This window comes from Pagrus pagrus (assembly GCF_965226575.1).
Source record: "Pagrus pagrus genome assembly, chromosome: 16".
In the NCBI taxonomy this organism is placed as follows: Eukaryota; Metazoa; Chordata; class Actinopteri; order Spariformes; family Sparidae; genus Pagrus; species Pagrus pagrus.
In genome coordinates, this window is record NC_140200.1 from 26,987,971 (window position 1) to 27,008,820 (window position 20,850).

The following is a 20,850-nucleotide window of genomic DNA, read 5'->3' on the forward strand; positions in this document are numbered from 1 at the left end:
ATAGATAACTGCTCAACCTCCAGCTTTAGCAGCATGGCTACTGCTAGCAGCCTGCCTACTTTCCAAAGTAAATCACAACCATAAGAAACTCAATTTGACCTTGAAACCCTGATCTCAGTGCTATGAAAAGATGGAGTGAAACAACTAGTTGTATTAATAAGTAGGCAGGTTTTGTTACTAACTGATCTGGTAGAAAAACTGCTGGTTCTGAACTGTTTCAAGTCTCGGTGGTAAGTGGAAACACATATCAACTCCTTCTTTGCCTCCTCCTTCGGCGGGATTTTTTTTCTTTTGCGTTGCAGTTTCCATTGTTATTTCAGTTGTTTCACCATACCTGAGGATAAGGACCAGGGAAAAGAATGCCTCTTCCTGTTGTGGTTGCTTAATGGCAAACATTTTTAACTTGTGTAGAGTCTACTATCCCATAGAGCAAAATGACCCTTATATAATGACTGGTGGACAGACATACGTGTTGTTTTGGATTTATTTATTTTTCTTTCTCTTCACTGAGAAAAAAAGATTGGAGTCAGAGAAAACAATAAGAGGTAAAACAAGGTATTTGAAAAACTCATGATAACAGCAACATTGTAGTAATACAGTCAGTGTTAGAGAGTAAATCAAACATAATGCTGAGCAACAGCCAGCTCTAAGGGCCACAGACATCAGTGATCTGCGCTGTTATCAAATATTCTTTTATCCAGCTGCTGTTTACAAGGGCTGAGCTCATGAAACACTTAAGAGTCTCATCATTCCACTTCAGTGAACACCTCTGCTCAAAGCGCCGGTCAATGTCACAGAATTCAAAAAAACTTCTGTCTTGACAATCTCCCTTGTATCTCATGTACTGCACTTTGCCAAGGTTGCATTGTATCTGCTGTGGAATGACAAATAGCCTGGCTGCTCTCAGCTTCACCTCTCTGGAGGTGAAGCGGCTCTCAACTTTGAGCAAACAGGGACTTTGTTTTAAATTATGGTTATACAGAATATGGGCAAAGAAAACAAATTCCACACTCGGATGTACACGCTGCTACCGGATCTGACATACTTCCCTGCTTCTTTGGGTCTTCATTACAAAAAAGTTGAAGCAGTGCAGCATCCTGCCATAGCAGCAGAGTAAAGCAGAAAATAAAAGATGCATGCCTCTGTCTGCTGGGCTAACAAGCAAAGGCAGCGCTCACCTGGGGATATAAAAAAGTAAATTATTGAATACACGATCGCACAATGTGACTGAGCAAACAAACATCGGATAATCATTGCTGCTCTGAGGACGCCAGAGTCAACAAGACTTATGTCAATTATTGCTGGCATGAGGTTCAGCAGAACAGAACTGAGATGATAGTTTGGCCAATTGTCAGGGGTAAATTACGCCGCCTCATAATTGCTCGTGGTATGAGCTTTAATGTTTTTTAACCAGGCTGTTTTTAATCATTAAACCACAAATAAATCATGAGGAGCATAATTGAATCGCTCATACTTTATGTCATTACTGTTATTGGTGATGTGCGATAATCAACCCTCAGCCCCACAGTGGTTGTTAGTCTAGAGGTTTAGGAGAGAAAATTGGAAAATGTGTGACTCGCCGAGTGAAGTACTAATTTTCAGTCATCAGAGTGTTGAGAAATTTTCGAATAAGCATGATTATCTCAGGAGCTCATAGTGTGTGGAGTAATGGAGCTCAGTCCCAGGGCCCCAACATGAGGCAGGCCCTAAAGAAGCAGTTTCTGGTGTGTAGTCCAGTCCTCCAATAGTGTTCTAAAAAAACCCTTTGTTTCAAGACACATCCATCTTGCTGATCTTGATGACTGAAAATCTGGTAAAGATTTCCGACAATCAAAGCAAAAAGTGAAGTTACCCCTTAATGCCAAGTGGATGTAGCTGCATTGTGTTCTGGGTTTGTTGTGGAGATGATCCATAGCCACTCTAGCCAGCGTGCCAAGGTTCACACATGAATCTGCCTTTCTCAGCTCCACTACTTTTAGGCCTATCTTTGTTGACAGTTGACAGAAAATAATATTTAACAATGTGTTTAAAGGAACAGTTCACCTAAAAATTCAAATTCAGGCATTATCTACTCTGGAAAGTTGGGTGAAATTTCGTAGTCCACAAAACATGGAGCTTGTTGGAATTGTTTCAAAGCGTAAAAACAAACCGCACAACAAAAACAAAACAAAAAGTGAACATACAATGGCTCCATACATTTCATCTGGTGTAATCCAAGTCTCTGGAAGCCCCAGGATCCCAAATTGATTTGAAAAGATGTTATTTACACCCTTGACACATGGTCAAGCTTGTGATCCCACTTTTTTTCCCACCATGCTTTTAGCTTTGCGGCTAAAGTGAAGATTTGGCTTTAAAAAAGAGTGAAAATATTGTCTTTTCAAGCTATCAAAACAAACCGCCCATAGAGCAAGGCACTTAACTAATTAAATAAGTATTAAACTCTTGAAGTGAAGAGAGCTTGGTGTTGGCACTCAGCCGCCGGAATCTGGAACAGGTAGATAATGACCAATGAGAGGAAAATGATGAGGCCAGTCAATCAAAGATAATCGACTGGCCATCAGTCACCACAAGCAGGACTCCAGCCCACCAGCAGTGTTGGGGAACACCCAGCTGGTTATATATTATATATTTCTATACAAAACTCTACAGCTCTTTCTTCTAAGAAACATATTAATTGTACATTACATTGAATTTTTTCACATTTTTACCATCATTTTTTAAATTCCACTTCTACTGCAGGATTAGCTTTTTATCTTTTATTTAATATTATATAATAAAATTGAATTATCTTATTATGTTTATTGTTATTTATCAATATACTTCAATTTCCATGTATGTGAAAAACTAATTGGCAGTTCAACCGGATTCTGATTCAGAACCCTGGACAGCCTTCGCAAACACTAAGACCTGAACAACCATGAAGGAGGTACAGTGTTTTCTACAGTGACATATTTCAAAGCAAACCCCAGTGTCACAAATGAATTGTCCGGTATGTTGACAAAGAGGGCTGATACATCACAGACAGTATCAGATTTTTCTTGAGTCATATTTGCTTTATTACTGATTATGCTAATAGCTGTTGAGAGATGCATGAGTTTACCTGTTGATTCAATTACTGAATAAGACTGGATGCACTGTGGGGCAAAAGGACACACTGAGAAGACTTCCATGCCATGCCTCTGCATCACACACTCACAGATGAATTCTTGAGTACCTGCTGCTGCATTTGATGCGACTTGTCGTCTTACATGATTAATAATAATCACACAATGATAGCAAACCTCTGGAAAATCATCCAGTTGTTTTAATCCATAACTTGCCACCAGCAGAGAAGCTAATGTTTACTTTATTCTGTCTGCTCAGTAATGATGATCATCACTGTACTTTAGAAAAATCTCATTTAGTTACAGATTTAAATTCTCTGTAATGCTCATGCTGACTCTTGGCGAATACAAAGACAACAAAAGCTCCCTTGAAATGGCAAGATTTGGCGGATGTTTGTCGAAAACACATTATAGCTGGAAAGAGATCCGTTTATCCAACGACCATAAAACTTTGATGTTGCAGCCGTAAACCTTCGGTATTTAGTATCAGCCATTTCTGCTGAACCTTGACTTTTTTCCCTTGGAATCTGCAAAGCTGCTTGGCGCATCTTGAAAGTGCATGAATAGATGCTAGGGCAATTAAAAACTGTGAGATGAAATCATCCCCGCTCAAATGTTCGGCTCTATTCCCTTGTCAAGGAAACATGGCCTCTCCACAGTAATCCAGCGTTAATAGGACGGGTTCAACCAGAGTGTCAAGAGCAGCCAAAAGCTGGGGATTTTCAAAGCTGTCTCACAACTAACCCAGTTCCAAAAACCTCTCTGTAAGCATTGGGATAATGAAGCATATACTCCAGCCAGTAAGTATGGCACTGCAGCACATAGGGCACAACAAATGCATACACTTATTGCTATGTTATAATTAGTGCTCGGGGTTCAAGGAAAGTGTTGTTTTTCATGTACACAAGTGGTGGATAAGGGAATACACTGTAACACTCAGTGTACGACAAGCTGTTTCGACTATGGCCTTGGAGTTAGACTGTGTGTGTAAGACTGTTAACCCTGCACTGAGAGAATCCTTTCTGCTTCCCTCCTTCATGGAAACTTTGGAGCACAGTTTCTTCTTAAAGTTCCCATGAAACGCCCTGTGGAGTGCTATTTGTTTCAGTGTAGTTAGGTGTCTCCTGTAAAAACAGGCAGCTAGGGAGGGACTTCTTGCGGATATTGATTGGTGTTAACGGTAGCTAGTGGTCCGCTGGCTCTCCCTGACTGGCAGCTCTTAGTGAACATGGCCAGACTGGGACAGAGCACAGCCTCTGGGAAGATAGAGGCCAGTTTGTCAATTGGGAATAAAGTTCCAAGGTTTTTTTCTAGCCAGGTTTGACTCCTGACACCCTGGGTTAAGTCAGCAAGTAGGATCTCTAACTAGCTTTTTCTTTTTTTTTTTTTTTTGTTAATTAGATACAGTTAGACATCTATCTGGCCACTAAAGAGATAATAAATTGGCAGACAGTCTCACAAACAAAGCCAAATCCTGTCCAAATAATGACGCACAACTGGCATAACTGCTCCTTTACAGTTATCCAGCAAGATAAACACGTTCATAAAGTAACACTCAGCACCAGGAAGTGATGTTGAGGGGCTGAACTTATATGAACAAACAAACAAACAGCAGTGGTGGTAAGCATCACTTAATTATGACATGAACATGAATATACACCAGGTTTTAAAGTAACACTAGGTAGATTTTCGACCTTAAAATAATGTTTCTAAACTCAGTTAAGTGGTAGAAAATAAAAAATATACGGTTAATAGGATGAATGGTGACATCTCTGCAGCCTGAGGGGGGTCGCGCCGGCAGAAACCGCACTGTGTAACTTCCCAGAGCGGGTAAGAACCTATCTGACGTAAAGGCGTCTAGTGCGACCTGCTTTACGGCATACTTCCCGACGTTATTCGTCAGTGGATTTAGCCAGCAGCTACTTGGATTTTTCGTAAACCAACGCCATGGCCAAGCCAGCTAAAAAAGCCAAGAAGGTATTGTCTGAGGAGGCGAAGAAAAGAAAAAGAGAAAGTGATAGAACAGAGCCCTTAGCCTTATACTCAGTGGCGCGAGCTGAACGCGACCTAGCCTTGATGCTACTGGATTTGTAAGTCATATATAACATAGATATTTATTATCTTACCGACTTTTACTTTGAGTTGATTTGTTGTTATGTGGTGTTCATTGGGGCTCTATTTGTCCACGGTTTATAACCGTAATAAAGCCGGGAGATAATCTAATGCTGTCCGTTTCGATAGCTTTCACGTTTTCATGTAGTGACTGTAGACGATGACTAACTCACTAAAACACTATGAACGTCTTGTCTTGAAAAGTTGCAGATTCCTTAGTTCATGCAGATAATCAACGTAATTGTTGAACAGTGTGGTCGGGAGGTAACGTCAGGCTATTGTTATTATCGGTAACGTAAGCATGCTACTTAGCTACTGTTGTCGTACCGAGTTGGTTGTAGTTATTACGCCGAACACAACGTCAACTTGCGATTGTATTCAGTAACTCCCGAAAACAGTTATATTTTCAGACGTTACTAAACACATTCACACCCAAGCGTTGTGTTTTGGAAGTAGCTTAGTCGGTGCAATCACTATAACCAACAGAGTATGAGAATAATTCTAGAATGCTAATGTGCTGTGCAGCCTATATGCTAACAAACTACCAACTGCTATCTCTGAATGTAGCTTGTTGTTGGCACTCGAGTGAGTTTTTTTCAGACGATTTCGTGATTCGCCGGCTCCGTCAACAAATTCACATGTATTCATTTTCCCCAGGGATACTCATACAGCGGCAGTATTTACGACACTGGTAACACAGATAATTGCGCTTCTCAACCAGCTGGGCATAGTAATGAGTCCAAACTACCTAGTGTTGCTTTAAGCAAGGTAAGTATTAGAGTATTAATGTAACATATCTAATCCTTCAGGATATAATTGTAGCAGCATAGAAATAGGGTTGTCTTGCTGCAGTTAATTGTGCACAGCTGATCACTAGGGCGGCAGTACGGCCTTCCTTGCACTCCCGCTGACGCGTCACTTCCGATCTGAGGTGTTTGCCCGTGCAGGTAATGCCATGCGCTGCTGCTGCTGCTTCAATTTACCTATCACTCAGTGTCCTCATGCTTAAAGACTGTGCATTTTCACTGCAGAGTAGCAACCGCTTTTGGCTACAGCCGGCTTGTACGGTGGACTGCTGACACCACATTTTTAACCTGTTTATTTCTCTCATTTTAAATGAATGATTTTGAAGAGTTAATCCCTTTATTTTTGGATAATTTGTATTATTTTTCTTTTCTTTTTTTTATTTGGGGATTTGTCCATTTAGTTCCAATAGTTTATTTTGATTTATTTCTGATATTTTTCTTTGTAATCTAGATATTTCTTTGGGGCAAGTGTTTTGTTTTCTTTACTGTGCTATTGTGTGTTTTGTTTAGGCAATTGTGTTTTTACCTTATTTATGTTGTGAACTGTCCCTTGCTTTAAGTTGTATATTTTGTTGTACATTTTGGGTTAATTTTTTCCGTTGTAACTTGCTTTTTTTTCCCCTTCTCAGTGGCTGCAGGCTGGTGGTGGTGCTGGTGAAGTGGGTGGTGGTGTCCCTCCTGTGTGCTGTGCTTCCTTGGATTTTGGTGGTATCACAGTGTGTGACTGCCACGTGTGTCCAGGTGAACCCTTTTTCTTTAATTCCTTTATTTTTGTTGAGTCCCCTTCCCCTCCACTAGCTCTCTCTCCACCAGTAGGCCTCAGCCCCTGATTAGGCTCCCTTTTCATTATTTTTGTATGAATGGTAATTTTTAAAAGAATATATATTTTGTAATAAAGTATTTATTTTCGTTAACTGGGAACCCAAGTCTTGCCTGTTGAGTAGGACAGACCTGTGATTCTGATAAGCGGTAAATAATTCCTTTGGTGCAATTCCCAAGTTTGCATTGTCGAGCAACCAAATTCACATTGAGAGCCTTCGCTCACCACATAATGTATCCACAAACTCAGAAGAGCTAGTTCAGTTAAAGAACTGGATGTGCAAATATCACAGTTATTGCCTTAAGCTGAGAATTAAAAACAGTATCCTTGAAATACATGGCAACATGCATAGATGCTAGAACAAATGTATGAATATAAGGCTAGCTGAATCTTTATATCAGGATGCCTATCATACCCATCTGATTAGCTAGGAGGGACCCCTCCTTGTCACATTGTTCCACTGTAAGACACTGGACTGACAAAAAGGACAGCCATGTCCATCCACTCCGAGCCATTAAAGACACAACAATTAAGGTTGGGAATTAATTGGTGTATAGGCAGCAGGGTACTTTTGATAATTTGTGTATGAGGGGGCACCAGTCGAATTTTCACTGAAATAAATTAACACTATTTGACCTCAATCTTCTTAACTTCACTTGAGTTAGGAAACACTTTAATCACTTCAATTAATTGGTTTCTAACTATGTTCATAATGAGAAGAATGTAGAGGCTTAATGGAGTGAAGGGCCTGAATAGGGCCAGTTCCAACAGGGTTTGAGCTTTACATGACTCACAGACAGGAGGGCAGCCTCTCCTGACCAGCACATTGATTTCCTCATAGATAGTGCTCTTTCATGAACATTTACAGAATGACATCATACAGTACAACAGATGGATCTGACATTCCCTGCACTTTGACACTTTTTTCTTCTCCTTAACTTAATTCCTTATGTAACATTATTGAAAAAAAAATTGATTTGATCACTCATTACTTGCTCATTTATTGCTGTCTGCAGCCAAGACTTAAAGGAGCAGTGTGCAGGATTTTGTGACAGCCAGCTTTGAGGTTGTAGATTACAGCCAACGAAATACCCCTGGCCTCATCCTCCCCCTCCAAGCGCAGTGGCCACTAGGAATGTGAAAAAACCCAAAGACCACCTCAAGAGTCAGTGTTTGTTTTGTCTCTTCTGGGCTACTGTAAAACCATGGTGGTGTAACATGGTGGATATTATATACCACTTCTGTCAATAGCTTTTCCTAAATCCTTCACACTGGACCTTTAAACGACAAAATACACTGACCATTACAGTTATTTCACTGCAGGTCAGCTGCTAATTTCAATGTTAAGTAATAAACCAACAACCACTACTTAAAGCTGGGCATATACTGTACATGTTAGCTTCTAGTTCGCTACATTACACAAGCTCTTTTAGTTCAATAAATACATAAATAGACAACTCCGTTAAATGCCACAATCTAGTGTTGTAGTACTTGAGATCGGTCTTGGTCTAAGGCCGGTCTCAAGACCATTTTTTGAGGTTTTTGGTCTTGTCTTGGAATCGAGGCGTTTTGACTCGGTCTTAAGCCCAGTCCGAGACCGAGACTGGGCGGACTCTGGCTTTTTGAACAAGACCGGTCAAGACCACCGCTGATAGGCCTTTTGTCCATGCCTTACTGAAAAGAGTGAAAAAGACCCTCCCAAAAACAGCTAATAACTTCAATCACTGGTAGTGAAAAGATTTCCCCCAGCTAAAAAAAAAGAAAACTCACATTTTGATGTTTTGTTATGATTTTCCTTTGATATATATGGTCTTGGTCTTGTCTCGGTCTCGACCTCTAAAAAGTCTTGGTCTTGTCTCGGTCTCGACCTCCAAATGTCTTGTCCTTGTCTCGCTCTCGGTACTCTCTGGTCTCGGTAATGTCTTGGTCTCGGTTGGTGCGGTCTTGACTACAACACTACCACTGTCACTAACATACCTCAGTCTGACAATTACTCCTTACTGCTTTGTGTGTGCAAAGCAGTGTGCTTTGTGCTAAGTTAGCTAATTGCTGAACGACAGGCTCAGCTGCTGTGTGCTGTTAGTGAACTGTTGCTGTGTTCTGCGCTACTGTTAGCGCATCGTTTCCCTAACTAACCGTATCCAGCTAGTGTTACCTTGTGTCTCACATGTAAGATAAGATTTAACATTCTGATAATGAACATAACTATCTAGCATGGCTGTTGTTAGTGCTCACTGTTTGTTATGTTAGTATACGGGACAATTTTGCTGCACATTCTCCTCCATTCTTATGCAACTAACTTGCTAATAGCTTTAGCAATACATCTGTCTAACCTTTTTGGAAGACTTTAGTCATGCGCAGTGGCAAAACAGCATTCAGGCAGGCAGGTATGTAGGTAGACAGTAGACAGGTAGCCTGGAAACAGGAAAAAATTAACAAACGGGCCTCTGATGGGCTCATTAGAGCCCTGCAACATCCACGGCTACTGGATTTTTTTTTTCCTTTTTTGAGTATTTGATTTATTGATTGCTGTTGTAATCTTAAGAGATTGTCAACAAACAAATCAAACGATTGGCAAATAAATAATGCTTCTAGAATGACTTATCAATCCTAGTTTTTAGGGGGTTGACCACATTCCTCGATCATTCAACCTGGGATTTCTAACTGTGACTTTTAGGACTCCATTGTCATGTAGGCACATTATTCTATGTTGCTTTCGTCGCCTGTGTGGTTTATTACTTTGGTGATCTTACTGAGGATACACCTTCAGTGGCGCACTGCAAGTTTGCTGTCAAGACTGGCTGCACTTGATGCTGTCTGCCTGCTCAGGGCAGATAAACAGCACAGTCCATGTTCTGACACTTTCATCACTGTAATTGGTGCAGGCCCACCTACATATACCTCTCCAAAATGACAAAATCCCCACTTCCGGAGCAGTTTCCACACCTCTGTGTCATCATTCAGGTATGGGGCAATAAGGATGAGGACCCAAATGCTCACACTCAGATGGAACAAGTGGAAGAAAATAAATTTCCATGTCTACATCGCCAAACATATCCTCCAAATTTGACAACAAAATACACTGTTTGTAACTGCTCTTTAGAACAACTGCTATACACCCCTATCAATGTTATAATTTGGGTGTTCAGTCCATTTTATGAAGTATCAGTGCTAGGTTATGGCTTGGTTAGGTTAAAGCCCCAAAATGACTTGGTTTAGGGAAAGATAAATGTTTGGGTTAGAGTTAATACTTTGTCAAGGTTGTCATGGTTACAATTTAAAACACGAATAAATCAACTTTGGCTGTTGGTTGGAAATGGGATACAAACAGCAGTTTCCTGCGTTAGAGTGCAATGTTTTGTTGTCACATGACTTCCATTTTTGTTTTGCCGCTTTAATGTAAACACATTTTGTTTCAGAACACCTTTTGAAATGTGCGAGAGTGACCTTTTTCTCTTGGAGGATAGTCTTGCATTGCTATGAGTCTTTATGATGTAAATGTAGTCATTTCCTTGTGTCAAAAAGGGTTTGAGTTGGACTGCCTGTCTGCAGTCAAACATACTGTATAACAACACATGTATGTTTGGTATGAGCAGAGTTTCCTCCGTTTGGCCTTTCAAGAGAGTTGGACAAATATGATAGAGCTAATTATCTCAATATACTGTACTTCAAGCAAACCAGGTCTTACTACATGTCTTTCCACGATGTTAAAGGCAAATTTGCACACCCGTTCCAAATGGCCACATTTGAAACACAAATGTCAAGAGAAAGAGGTTGAGAGAGAAGCTCAAACCCTAAATGTTCACAGTCTGCATCTGGCCTAAAAAGGCTATAATTGTAATTATGATTGTAAATGATTGACACAGGCTTTGCTTCCGCTGTCATAGAGGGAGTTTTAGATATTAGTCTGACAACCACTTGAGTCGAAAGCTTACTGAAACCTTAAGGCAGGAAGTAGGTCACAGACTGGCAGCAGGTCAAAACACAGATAACAGGAAACAGGCAGTTTTACAGAACAAGGATCAGGTAACATGGTAGAGAGAGTAAATATACAGTCAACATTGACATACTGCCAGATGCTGACACTGTACTCACTGTTGCCTATTGTACTTTATTGTACTCTATTTTGCCAACCCAGTCAGAAGAATAAATGTTGGCAATTTATGTTTCTGCAAAACAAGGTTATGTTGAAACTTTACCTTTCTTTATGTTGCTTCTTTAGGTTAAATTTTCCATTTATATTGTGACAGTGCTGAGCCTGTGGTCTGGTTAGGTTTAGGCGTCCTGAATTTGGTTAGGGTTAGGAAAAGATCATGTTTTGCTTAAGATACCTGCTTTGGTCAACATAAACACAGGTTATATTTTAAAGGTCTCAAATATTAAAACACAGTCTTGAACTACGGCCACTGGCTTGGCAGCCATCTTGTCTGTAACTCCACCTCACCGCTCCACCTCCGAGATGACAGTCAGATCAGAAACAGAGTGTGAATGTTATATAGGGATGTGCACGGTTACTCGGATACTCGGGTACCCGAGTAGACAATCTGCTAATCGGTTGCGAATTATTAACCGGTTAACCTAGGATTATTTCATTGTCGGCGATGCCGGGTGTATAGTCGCTCTGTTTCTCGTCTATTTCACCCTTTACACCGACCCCACCGGTGTGTTTGTAACGTTAGCTTACCCAGAAGCCGAGCAGTCAAGCCTGTCCAATAGGGACCCGTGTGCCATCACATGACGGGCTAAAATCCAATGGGAAAACATGATCTGCCAAAGATCGTTTATTTACATCAAGATGGTTGCTCTGTTGCCGTGTGTGATCACTTGTATCAGGAAATCTCCCGTAAATCCTAATAAATAATGCGTAAATTAACATGTATGCATTTCCTGCAAGTTGAGACAACTAAATGTGCCTGGGATTAATGAGAACCTGCGTTTACTGCAGAAAACAAACTAAAACACACACAAAATTGTCTGTGAAACTCATGTAAATGTCAGGGTTGTCCATGCTTTAAAACAGTGCCGCCTTGTGGTCGTCAAGTGGAATTGACGAACAGACAGGAGTCTGACATGATTGACAGCTAGCTAAGTTACAGTTTTGTGTTTAAAGAAGATGGCGAGTAAAAGTGCTGTGTGGGACCACTTTGATCTGGACAAAGATGGTACAAACAAGGTTGTATGTCGCATTTGTAACCTTAAACTGGCTTACAACCACTCAACGAGTTCGATGCGAAACCACTTAAGGTTCAAGAAACACGAAAGCATAAGCACCGCTAATTACTGAAATTTTTTTTTTAAATCCCGGGGTATAAATGCGCTCCGTCCAGAGGGGAAACTTTTTTTTTTTCCAGTCATAAACTCATATGTGCATCTTAAACTCCAATCTACTCTTATTAACCACCTGATATTTTGTCTGATGACGCTGTGTGTCAGTAATGCGCTGTCTGATGGACAGAGCGCATTTATGAGTCATATATTTTATTATTCGGTTACTCGATTAGGACCAGGTTCGGGTACTCGCTTAGAAAATTACTCGAAATGCCCATCCCTAATGTTATATGCAACGTCTAGTGCTGTGGGACTAAATGAGGGAACAGGGGACTGGTGAGACTTCAAGGAATGAGTTGCATGTGTGCAAGTGAGTGTGGAAATTAGTTGGCGAGAAAAAATGTGAACAAACTAAGGACAAGTAGCGGATACACTGGCTACGATAGGGTCCACAGGACCGCAGTGCTTCGGCATGCCCTTTGTTCGCTGGGCATGGTGCACTTGACAGCACTTCAATTCCCCAACCCTGACTCATAAAACATAACCTTGAATGGACATTTTACTTCTCTCTGTAAAGAACTCGAAAACAGCCCTCATTTTAATGTAAGTACAAAATGTACTAAAAGGTTCACACGATTTGAAAGCTGAAGAAACTATATTCCTCTCCGCAAGTACTAAAAAACTCACGTCAAAAGGTCTACTGCATTCTGCACTACTGACATGTGACTTCTTGAAATTATTTTCAAGAGAATTAATACTCTCTTGCTACTGCAGCCTATATTACCACCGATGGAGATGAAATGTGTTGAGTGGTCCCATTTCATTAAGTATTTCTGCTTTACTGATTACTACAGGACTTCCCAAAAGACAGAAGCAAGCAATCATCCTGGATCTTTGCACAGGCAAAGCTGGCACTACAGTGTAGTTAGCAGTAGTCTGGCCTCAGACCATCGACCGCTCTGCTCCCTTATTGATGAGAGGATGATCTGGGGGGTCCATGCTATCTGTAACCTACCTGGCTGATTGATTTACTTGGATTCCCTTGTTGACAGAGATCAATGATGGTCTGTGATATTTGGGAGATTACACAGGTGTAATGGAGACACCACTCATCTCAACTTATTTCCAGACTTGGAAAAGATATGGATCTTTAAATATGAGTGCTATATGAGGAGAATGCAGGGTTCAGGCTTTAAAATGGGGGGACTGAAGATTCACTGTATTTCTGTCCAGGAAATTATGATGTGGTAATGGCTCAGGAACTCATAAAAAGATGCAGCTCTTTCTGCTGTTTTACAGGGACTAATTTTAACTGCTCCACAAAAAAAGCTAGATCTAAGTGGCCACTGTTCAACCTTGAGCTAATGGAAGGTAATGCACACTGTTTCAGCCTGTCACAGTAAAACCACAGCGTCCCTGTTAACGCCCCCACCTCGCTTGACTGAGCCAAGCATTCTCGATGACGACACATTTGTACTTTGGATGACTCGTGGAATCCCGCTAAGCTTGAGGACCTTTGATACCATTTGAAAGCTAATCCTTTTTCGCAACATCTTCATGAAAACTGCTATTGTGCAGATCGGTTTCCAATTAAGAGGGTAAAAATAGAAGCAGACACAACTACTTTATTGGGAGCACATTACTTATTCACACTTAAATCTTATCCTCCTGTCAGCCTCTTTGACAAGCATTCTTTGTTAAAAAACTGACTTCACAAATCAGGAAATGCAACACTGTTGTGGATCAAGAGAGAAGAATGACTCAGGTAAGGCTTGCAGCTTGTGTTCAACAGCCTGAAAAATATTCTACAGCACTTTTTTCAGTGAGCAGTTGCCAGAAATTGCTCATAATTCCATTTTTCGCTCCTACAAGGCCCTCGCCTTGTTTAAACACAGTTCAGAGAGCCTTGACGGCAGGGATACCCATAAGAGATGGCATGTCAGGGTGAGGAATAGGCTAACTAATGAGGACTCTCATAATCCTTTAGCTCGAGCCTAATGGGGCATTTAAAGGAAGACAATGCATCTTCTGGCACATAACCCCACTCTTCCTTACACTCTCATTTGTTGGAAATCATGTTACAAGGGGAGTACAATTAGCTAAAGCAGTGATAAAGAGCCGCGGAGCTTTTTTTGCTAAAATAATATTGCACTTCAGAGTATGCATTAATCAGGAATGCTACTGCATTATACTCATAGGCATAATTCACCCATTTGAATTCATTACTACCACTCCATACTATGATAGAATGTGCTACATCTCAGGTGCACACAATCCACACTTTTCTTTAGATAATTTCTTCATCAGTTGTTTTCATTGTCAGGGAATATTGTTAACGTGATTTTTAATTTGTGGTGAAGAAAAACAAATCATTTTAATGAAATAATTTGTTTTTCTTCACCGCAACAGGCTCAAGTCTGCAGTGTGATGTGACGGATGATAGGCTTCCATTGCAGTAGGAAATAATATTAGCCAGTGGCGGCTGGTCATAAACAATACTATGGTGCTGTCCCTCTATCACTGCATGGAAAAGAATCACATAGACCTTCATAGGCTGCAGGGATCATTTGCGATTATGGATTCTTTCAGAAAATAGTGTCAAACACAAGTTTATGATAGTTACACATATTGTTCAGCAAGACAATCATCACAAATGAACACCACTTTTATGATTTTTGAAACATAAATCAGACCACCAGAAGTAAAACGCAGTGTTTAAATTAACTACATAATGATCACATGGCTTGATTTATTTTGTATGTAGTATTTTATGTCGTAGAATAAAACAAAAATGTCTCCACCAATTTTACAAATTGAGGTGTTTACATGTCTGAGGGTGTAGTACTGCATATACAAGTTTTCAAGAGTTTAACTTTGCTTAGAGGCGCCACTGCAGAAATGGGTATAGTAATTAGTAAATTAAATGTATATAAGAAATAGTAATCATAATAATATTATTAATAATACAGTACACAGAATGAGAAAGAGCGTGAAGCAATACTGTATAAGGGAAATAGGTATAGAACAGCAGGGATGAAGTTCATGTGTATATATATCTATACATATATGTACATGAGACATATAATCAAAGAATTTAAAGGCAACAAGGGTGTATTTGTTGTCCTGTGCAAAGACAATAAGTGTAAAATAATATAAATAGCAAAAAGCAAAAGGTATGAAACAGCAATAAAAGCATTCAGAAGTGTACTGTTTGATTGATCGATTGATTGATGGACTGATCGATCGAAGGTGCAGTAGTAATAGTGGCAGTAAGGTGCATGACGTACATGTATATGATAAATTGCCTCCAGTGAGATCACTCTATGGTAACATTGCATTGTGGGTAATGTGGGCGCCAGGTTTAAACAAAGGGAATGCATGGAATAACGAAAGTGATATCTCTGGTTCTGCTCTATCGATTTTGGTCATTTGTTTTTAAACTGTCCATAATGAGTCCAACAGTGTCATAGTAGGAGTGCAATGCAGACCAGTGGACTGCTTTTCAGTAACCACAATACAACTTAGCCACTGAGTGACATCACTGGAGGCAATTTATCAGATTACATGCAGCTTCCTCTGGAGCCACAAAAGGCTTTACACTACTTTTTCACATTTACTCCCCAAGACCATTACCCTTTAAGCATGTGTTAACCACAGACCTTATTTCAGGCATCTAACTGTAAACCTATTCAAAAAACCCAATGACTTCTAGAAGAGGGAAGTGGCTCTTATTCTTGTGGCACTCTATTGAATAAGATAGAAAAATGTATAATCTTCCATAAAATGTAGAACATAAATGTTTTTCTAAGGTTTCTGATAGGTGACAAGTCATTCCACATTGACTCATTATAAGTTGTACATGTGTCGTCTTTAATACAGGAGATAGTAAGTTCTTGGACGCATTTTCCACCACTCAAACTGGATGTAGCTGAATTACACACCACACCCCAGTGAGTGGCAGCAGAGAGGGAGTGGCTAGCCGTGGTAGCCTGGACCTGACAAGCTGGACATCAAAACAGAGGATGACTTGGTCTTTTTCAAAATGCTGGTTTACCAAGAAGTCTTGGCCAACTGCATGCAGTGATGCCAAAGCCTTTTTGCTTTTCCTGCATCCTTTTTTTGACACCAGGATCAGAGTCTGCTTGGATTAAGACAGTTATTGATTGATTGATTTAAAGCATCTTCTCGAAAAAGTTTACACTAAAGCTTTTTTTCAATCTTGGTCCAGTATTAATCTTACATTGTGATGTGGAATCTTGAAGAAAAAAAAAGAAAAGAAAAACTTCAACAGCCACCACTGATGGTAGCCCATTCATTCATTAAGCTTTTTGTGCTTGGTGATCAGGTCCTGCTCCCTGGCTACTGGCCCGCAGTGAAACAATCTGCTTTTCCCTTCGAGATGTTGTAGTCACAAGGCTGGGATCTCCCAACTTCCTGGCTAATGCTCCCCTGCTGTCCTCTGTCTCCCTATTACAATACTATGACCTCATCTCTGGCAGATCCATGTGCCTGCCCCCTGTGTGTTCAGTCAATGAATATGTATGCCAGTGAATAATAACAGGAAAATCTTTGTCAAATCGCTGCTGGCTGTCTCAGCTGTGGCGCCTGTATAAAAACCCAAGCTGCAGCCTTCCTTTTCTTCGTCCTGCATATTATTCTTCTTGTTAAAGGCTAATCCTTCTTGCAGTTAAGTCATGAATCCCCTGGATCACATATTTGTAGACCAAGGTGAGCAGGCTTTTGTGACACAGTGATTCAATTGCTTTTACATGTCATCCTGCCCCACCATGGGAAAAGTCTTTTATAAAATGTGTTTGAGTCTTTAAAACACAACTTGTGAAATGGCATCTGGGCTTTTAGAGGTTGCATTATTTTATGTGTCCTCTACCAAGCTGTTAATCACAGGAATACATTTATAAAGTCAGCTGTATCAAAGCTTTATAGAAGGCGAATGGCATGTGTCATGACAAAGGCACGTCACATAAGCCCAATAGCTTTCTGCACTCTTCCATAAAGTGTGACCAACATAACAGGTTATATATATTCTTCCTGCCTCTGGCTATCTTTCAGGATAATGAGACCAGTGGTATTTCACTTTATCTAAAGGTCAAAGTAGTTTAATTTAGACATTTCTTCCTAACGTGAGTTAGTTGGAGAAAATGAATCCAACAGATACTGTGTGTGTTTCCACCCACATGAATCCCAGATGCATTATTGCAGATGGATGTTCACCTGAGTGGGCAGTTGAGCAACATTTGGGAACCTTTTGCTCTAAATGACTGCTTGTTAACACAGAAAAAGCAACAGAGGGAGGTGAGGAGTTCAGTGTTCAAACTTGACAGAGATGGTTAAACCTGGTGAGGGATGTCTGTCCTGCACACTGGCTTAAGAGTGGAGCGTGTTGTGCTTCATGTGTACGTTGTTCAACCAGAAATCAGCATGATGTTCATGGAAAGGACAGTTCTGGTTGTATTTACACTTACTTTGGTTCTGGCCATCATTTTCATCACTCATCAAGTTATTCTGAGATCTGGGAACATGGTGATAAATCATGATAAGGCAAGAAACAAACCACTGAACTTGGACGGCAATCCAAAAGTGAGTTATCACAGGTCTATTAGCTTCACCACAGCAATAAAAACAAAATAACTTGCTACTCTGAGGACCTTGCTCGTTACCCTACTGGGGGTATGAGGAGCTCTGCAGGCTGAGAGGGGAAGTCTACTAATGGAAGCTAACCAATGCCTAAGGACACACAGGGTAATAACAGAGCTTGTGAAAACCTGAGCACCTGACCCCATTGGGCAGATGGTCTATTTATACTATAATTCGAGAATAAAGGGGCGCTGGTTATCTCCGTTGGTAGAGCAGGCATCACATGCACAGAGGTCCTGTCCACGCTGCAGTGGCCCAGGGTTCAAATCCAACCTGTGGCCCCTTGTTGCGTGTCGTCCCCCCTTTCTCCTGTCACGTCTCTGAGCTGTCCTGTACAATAAAGCCATAAGGCCAAAAAAATATGCTTAAAAAAACTCAAAAAACCAAGAGTAAGAGTCAATCTGAACTTACCTGCAAATCAAGGATGGTGCAACTTCATGTTTTTTAGATTCCTATTTTCAGTTTTATCTGTCAGAATGCTGTACAATGCTGTGGTTAGGTTTAGGCCCAAAGACCACTTGGTTAGGGTTAGGAAAAGATCGTGTTTGGCTCAATATACCAACCTTTGGTCGCCGCAAACACAGCTAGAGATGTCCTGTTGCCCTGAGGTCTCAATAACATTTTCAGTGGTGCCATGCTTTCAGATGTTGAAATCCAGTATTGAACTGCATCACTGGCTTGGCAGCCTTCTCACCTGTAACTCCACCATGTTCACCTTCACCTTCCGATATGAAAGTCAGGTCATAAACATGTAATGTGAACATGACAAATACTGATATGACGTATGGTAGAAATGTTTATATGGAACACATATAACATGTACAAATGTGAATGTATAAGTGGTTTGCAGAAACGCTAACTTCTATCATTTTATCCTGGTGACAATGGAATGGAATACTCCTATGAGCTCTTCATCATGTGTCAAACCTTGGAAAGTCCCTCACTCCCAACATGAGTCACAGTACATGGAGCCATCCTAAAATCTTCTGCCGATTCGTTAAAAGCACCAGCTGCGAGACGCCCAGGGATAACTACCGCTGCTGTCTTTGTCACAGTACCATGCTGGTAAAACAATAATAAAAATGACTCTTGATACTCACTCTCACCTTCATGTGGAGCCTCTGGAGAGGGTGATTAAGGCAGCCTCCAAACTGGCTGTGTTTTGTGTGGCTGTAACATCACCCAACAGTCTTGATGAGACAAGGGGCCAGCAGGTCCATGGCCGCGTGGATATTGTGTCTTCATTATAATCCACACAGGTCTCGGGGGGCAGCATTGTTTAGGGAGGCAGCGAGTGTCTCTTAAGGCTAATCCACAGAAACACCAGCAGGAGCAGACTGTCTGGGCAGTACATCCATGCATTCTCCTGTTACACTCCAGCTGCTGTCAGTGGGGAGGAGATGTGGAGACACTGATAAAAAAAACTAAAAAGAAACCAATATCCACCTCATGGGATTGCAAATGTTCTTTGAAACATACAGTAAGTGACCCAGACGATGGAAGTTGGGATACTGCTTAACACACCACAGCAAAGCACTTCTAAGCTCTCAGCACACTGGCTGCTAATTAAGATCTCAATATCAGGAGTCACTCAACATCTTGGTGAAAGGTGTATATGTTTGTATTTGCAACAGTACACTGTTTTTAGGAACACTGCTTGTTAAAAAATGTATGAGGATTTAATGGATGCAGTATGCTGCTATCCTGCCCATGCAGTGATGACAGTGCATATTTCCTGTGAAATAAACTTTCAAAGTTGATTAGTGCATGAAAAGAAGCTGTGCTTTTTTTTTTTTTTTTTTTCAGGAGTATGTAGTGCTTTAGAGGAGTCTTGATAAGGCTGGCACAGAGAGCAAAAAGCCCTAGGCCACAGTATGTTTTGAATGATGCAATTAACTATCTCTTAATTCATGTATGTCTTATGACTCACAGAGCCATTGAGGTCAATTATAGCTACTGGCCAGAAAAAAAGTAGTTTTAAGTGAGATTGTGCATTTCTGTCTTTCAGTTGATGTGCTGCAGTATAATTATTATAACTCAAATGGAAAACTGAATGAAACACAGTTAAGCTTGTCTTTAGCACCTGGTGTACACCAGTCATTTAAACATCTTCTTAACTGCAGTGTCATGGGGAAATGGGAACGCGACAAACATGAAGTCTTTCTGAAAATTGGCAGAACACTTCATAAAATATAATTCTGTGCTTTAGCTCTACAATTTCCCTGCGCTGGAGCTAAGCCCATACAGTGAACACAGCCCCGACTACAAAACACAAATGTATCTGAACGCTACGTTTGACATTCATTTGGTTACATAGTGTAGAACTAACCGTCAGAGTGAGTATGGCCAGACTGATGCCTAAAGTATTTATAAGACCCAGTAGGCATTTTGTTTATTTTCAACAGTCTTGTCTCTTGCCTCTCGCTTGGTCACTGTCTCTTTTTGTCTTTTTAGTTTCCTTTGCTAACGTTAGTGCCCGATTCTGTTGCCTGATTTGCCAACTCCAGTTCTGGTGCCCATCCTGACCCCACAACTGAAAACCTTTCCCCCCGGCGGTCCAAAGCTACTGTGATAGCAGTGTAAACACTAACACTCCCCAGCAGAGCAGCCAGACGACATCAGAGGGAAAACCAGAAAACCTTTTCTCCATAAGAAAATAGCGAATGGCACATGGCAATGTAAAAAAAAATTGCAATTTTTTGCCCTGCTACCTGAAGTTACATAGCGCAGTGCCAAGCAACAGGGGGTTGAAGAGGCTGAGGCAGAGACACCATTCACTCCATTACAAGTCACTGTAACATTAAAAAAGCTGTTATTTTAAGGTAAAATAGTTACATTATGTTGCTGTAAGGGTTCTAAGGGGAATCTTATTTGGGATCCTGCAGTAATGTCACGGTAAAGATGAAATGATGAGATCTGCAACATGTTATAATGACATTTACTACAAAATGAGGTTTACCTTAAATATATCAGATTTGTTATTTTTGATGTTTAGGGTGAAAAGTGAAAAAAATCATAACAGGCCATGATAATTTTTTTTTTTTTCAGCGTCATCATACTGTAGATGTCTTTTTTAAAAATGCTA

The 20,850-nt window shown here is 40.6% G+C and overlaps 1 long non-coding RNA gene across 1 annotated transcript in view; it reads left to right on the forward strand.

The window, feature by feature from the left end:
• Positions 1–20,850, forward strand: part of LOC311271493 — a 39,443-nt gene that overhangs the window by 4,339 nt on the left and 14,254 nt on the right. The window contains exon 3 of the long non-coding RNA XR_014624425.1: positions 6,652–6,763. This is a non-coding gene — a long non-coding RNA (uncharacterized lncRNA). The remainder of the gene's footprint in view (positions 1–6,651; positions 6,764–20,850) is intronic.